Source organism: Phallusia mammillata, chromosome 3, assembly GCF_965637545.1.
Source record: "Phallusia mammillata chromosome 3, kaPhaMamm4.hap1.1, whole genome shotgun sequence".
Lineage (NCBI taxonomy): Eukaryota > Metazoa > Chordata > Ascidiacea > Phlebobranchia > Ascidiidae > Phallusia > Phallusia mammillata.
The window spans coordinates 17,683,134-17,688,338 of NC_137254.1; positions in this window are offsets into that span (position 1 = coordinate 17,683,134).

A 5,205-nucleotide genomic window follows, 5' to 3' on the forward strand; every position below is an offset into this window, starting at 1 on the left:
ACAAAGTTTGGACAATGGGTGCATAATTTTGAACATTTGTCTGCTGTTGCACTAAGGATGTCTGCTTTTCGGAAGAAAAGGAATGCTGTTATTAGGTGTTTACTTCTTTTAAGTATGGCTCAAAAGCTGGCAAATCGCTACGGAGCAACATGAAGAAACATTTGTGGATAAACCTTTTCTCCTTTGCACACTTTCGGGATGGTGGTGTAATCAACCTCGCTGGCTGATCTTTCCTTTGTTGTTTACCATCCGGCCGTGGTGCGAAAAGCAAGCTTTGCGGAACTTAAATGTCTACTAGAATCCAATCCAAGCTGCATGCATGTGGAGACAAGTGATGTAAATTCGAATTAAACTTTGCATAGTTACATACCTCATTAATACATGTAAGGTTAATTGTATCCTAAATGTACTTTCGTTTAAGTGTACATTGGTTTTGACGGTATAACGTTGATGAGTGACGCACCTATGTAAAAAAATTTCGTCAAAGCAGTTGCTTGCTTGTTAAAGCAATTTGTCGCTTTTCGGAAGGGACTGCGTTATAACTTGTAATGTAATAATTTAATTCCGTGAACAAAAATACTTGATGTTTTTTTATGTTAAATAGGAAAAGCTTCTTGTAAATGTTGTCATGTTTTCTAAATCTGCCAAAATAGAAATATGTCTCAGCATAAATCAAGAGCACAGAAAAGGAACGAAAAAAAAGATATGAAAGAAGGGGATTACAGACACTCTTCTTTCAAGTAGGACTCAAAAAAATAGATGACGTAGAAAAATTGTCGAATGCAAACTTGAAAGTGAAAGCGTAGGTAGCGAACAAAGTATGCCATGTGGAAATAATATAGAAGCCAGTGTACGAACCCAGAGCCATGTACAAGTGCAGTGAACATCGATGGTAATTCCGATACTGAACCAGGAGCAGATCATGCAGGAAAATCGATGGCAGTTGAAGACATACTCGAAAAAATACCTTTGGGCTTGATATTGGATTCCTCCTAGAAAGATGAACACCCTTCACAACACGACATAGAGAATTATGTTAGCAGAGGTCATATGGACTTATCTTTAGCATTACCTAAGGACAGTCAGACATTTCCAGAAGGTATATTCAAGTTCAGAAACATTAACTTCGAACAGTATACCCGTGACTGGCTTGTCTGGAGTCACTTTATTGTTTTCCGTGTCGATTGTTTGTTGTAGGCAGAGTTCTGCATGTAAATCTGTATTGGCTACAGCTAAAGGCTGGACAGCCAGTACTAAGTGGCGTAAGTTATGTGACAGGGTCCCCGAGCATGAAAAGAGTAATGGGCATAGGAAACGTTTTAAAACGAATCATTGATGTTACCCATTTTTAGGAGAATCGCAGAAAAAAGGTGAAAGACTGCAAGTACATTACCTCGCTAATGAGTCGCAAAATGACTTTATTGCTGAATGTTCTAAACTTGTTAAGCAGCACATTTTGGGAGAAAGGCAGTCTTCACAGTACTATGCAATAATAGTCGATTCCACACCAGATTCATCTCACACTGAGCAAAAAACGTTTCTTTTGCATCACTTAGTTTGACATGAAGCACAATATGAAGTTGTAGAACGATTTCTAAAATTTGCAGATTGTAGTGACCAGACATGGGGCAATTCGTATTCGAATGCATTCGAATACAGGTTTTGCTACCATCGTGTTGTATTCGAATGATTTTGGCTTTCATTCGATGGTGCATGAATACAATTCGAATAGTTGATGTTATCTTTTGAACCAACAATTCACGAATACAATAGTTGGGTAAATTTATTCGAATACAATTCGAATTGTTGTAGGTTTTTGCCCACCTAAGAAATTTCAAAATCGAATACATGACTACATTTTTACGAATACAATTCGAATTGTCGATTACCTCCAGACTAGGAGTAGTCGAGAATATTTTGCTACATAATTTTGCCAAATAGATTCGAATACAATTCAAGTTGGCAGTGAATGTGACCTGTTTTGACAAGTTTTTGTTAATGTTACGAAAAAATGACACATAGAAGTTTAATTGTGACGTTACATAAATGGAATTGTGTTACAAAGCTTGCATCATTGGGTTGTTCTCAGCACATGACAGGTGTAGCGTGTTCATGACTTCATGCAGCAAACGTCTCATGTAAATTTATATAACGGAGACTTAAATCAGTCAAGCTAATGTGGGAACAAAAAGCTCGTTGGTTTACATTTTTACCAATAAATTTGCAATTCATAAACCCATGTTACCTTTTGATCGAGAATACCTTTTAAGTTTCGGGGCGCCTTTTTTTCTTTTATTTTCCGCAACTACAACAATCCGAATCGGTGCATTCGAATTGTTTGCTTCTTAAAACAACTGAACAATTCGTGAATACATACTAGAACTATTAATTCGAATTGCTACATCTCACAAAGGACGAAGTATTCATGAAGACGAATACACGCTTGGGGTTTATTCGAATTACACGTTGTTGTTTTTTGGTCAACTATTCATGAATACTTATACTGGACACGTTTTATTCGAATTGCTGCCACCTTACACTGTAAACCAATTTGGGCAAAAATAACCCAAAAACGTTGGGTATCTTGGGGGGGGGACACCCAAAATTGGTTTTGGGTTATTTATACCCAAATCTGGTTGGGTCAAATACAGTTTTACCCTATTGATTTACCCAACAATTTTTGGGTATAATTCGAATTTACCTAATTATCTGTGGTCATTATTTTGGGTTTTAACACATTATGCCCAAATCTAAATGAAAGTTTTTTTACCCAAAAATCATACAGATTTCATGTTTTAATTTTAGAAAAAACACACTTTTTTTCCAAACATGCTGCAGAAGAAAATACATAACAAAAAAACTAATTACAACATACAACACAGTTAATCATACATTGACAAATCTGGAATATCAAAAATGATACTTACAAAAATTGTAAAACTTTATCAACGTGCATACAGTATTCATAGTAAAGTACACAATACAATGCAAATAAGGCTGAGATGCCTTTGATGATACCATTCACCCGCAGTACAGGGTTTTGCTCAGAAAACAATGTTATTTTTCACACGAATGAAATATCTCCATATACAACCAAGATGGGTTGCTGACGATCACCCAATGCTGCTCTCGAACCTTCAAACGATGTGTTTGCCTGAATATTTAAATATTACCAGCAAAGAATCAATAGCAACATAGCAAATTACCAAATCTAGACAAATGCAAACCATAATATGCTATCTCATTCGCAAAATTTAACAAAACATAGGGCTACAAAAAAATCTCTTTTCAACCATAAACGTCATTAATAATTAATTATTATGAAACTTACTTCCTAGTATCAATCTCTTTCTGTGGGACGTCCAAGTCACCAAGAACAATTAGGACAAAATCAGGTAAACCTTGAATTCCACAATCAACATTCGCACTACTTTTAACAGCATCAGTCTCTCTATTTGGCTACTAGGGCTGTAGGCACTTGCACGCAGGAACGGGCAAAACAGCAAAGCCCAAGGGAGTTACGATTCCCGCACTTTTTGTTTGGCAGTTGAGCGCAGGCGGTCAGCCAGGCATGACGCAATTTTAAGCCCAGTGGGCGGGCGATTTAGCGTGGTTTTTTTTTGTTTGTTTCTATTATTTTTATTTTCGATCTTTCGAAAAAATTTCGATTGGTATTATTTTCCACTAACCTTTCGTAGTTTAGATTAAACCAAGTTGAAAGTGTTTGAAAGTTTTGAACACGTAAGTGCTTGGAAAAACAGTTCAATTTGAAAAAAACACAAGCATTAAAAGAAAAGAGTACGTTGAGTTAAAAAAACTGAATTTTGTGGCTACAGTACCAACACCAACATTTTCCCCAAACAACCCAACTTTTTTGGGTAAAATATCGATACCATTTTACCCAAACGATTTTGGGTAAAGAATTTTTTACACAATAAAGTAGGGTAAAGAATTTTGGGTAACGCAAATTTGGGTAAAAATCATTGGGCAACAAAACAGTTTACCCAAAATATTTGGGTAATTTGCTGCTGTACCCAAAGTTCTCTCGATCGATTTACCCAAATTGGTTTACAGTGTAACATTACGAAACAATTCGTGAATACGAATATTTGACTCGCACTATTCGAATACGATTCGAATTGCCGAACTTTAAAAAGTGCGTAGAATTCATGAATACAAATACTTGACTCGTTTGATTCGAATACCATTCGAATTGCTGTCACTCAAAAATTACCAAAAATATTCATGAATTCGAATACAGTCATGCAAGTATTCGTAAAGTATTCGAATACAGGACGTCATGCAATTCCACTTGCTGATTGTAAGGCACAATGCGGCAAACATGCGAGGCAAATTACTGCTATTTTTTCGCCTTGTGGTTGCCACACGCTCTATTTATGTGGTAATGATGCAGCCGAGTGTATTCCAGAAGCAATTACCTACTTCGGGACCATGCAAACAATATACACCTTATTTAGTTGTAATCCGAAGAGGTGAGAAATATTGACAAAGCATATTGGTTGTCCGCTCTATGGCATATCAGGCACAAGATGGTCAGATCGAGTTGAGTGTGTTAAACCATTTGTGGAAATCCACGGAGCTATCTATACGTTCTGCATCGTAATGTCAGTCGTGTGGCACAGAATACTGGTCCCTATGGACTTTTGCAACAAGGTCATTCAAGCTAGCAATGCTACTTTAGATATGGAAGTTGCAAACATAAAAAGTTTGCTTGCACAATTAGTGGTTATTCGAGACAGTTGGGAAGCAATATGGAATGAAGCAAAGCTTGTTGCACCCAGCTTGCAGATAGAAGCACAAATTTATAGTATCGCTGACAGAAAAAGAACACGATTCTACGATCACGAATCAGATGAGTGCAATGAGAAAGCCCACTTCCGAAAGCACATATTTTATGTACTGGTGGATAGTGTTATTGGAGGGCTTACTGTTCGCTTTAGCACAGCAAAGCAGACTTCTGACACATTCAGCTTTCTTTGGAGTTACCAAAGTATGTCAGAAGAGGAAATAAAGTGTAAAGCAGTTAAATTAGCAAAAAAATATTGTGATGACATCAGCGGTGAAGACCTTGTACTGGAAATAAACCACATAACAATGGTTCACAACTCCAATTTTGGTACAAAGCAAAAGATTAGAAAGTATATTTCCCAACCTCAGTGTCAGTTTGAGGGTATTTCTAACAGC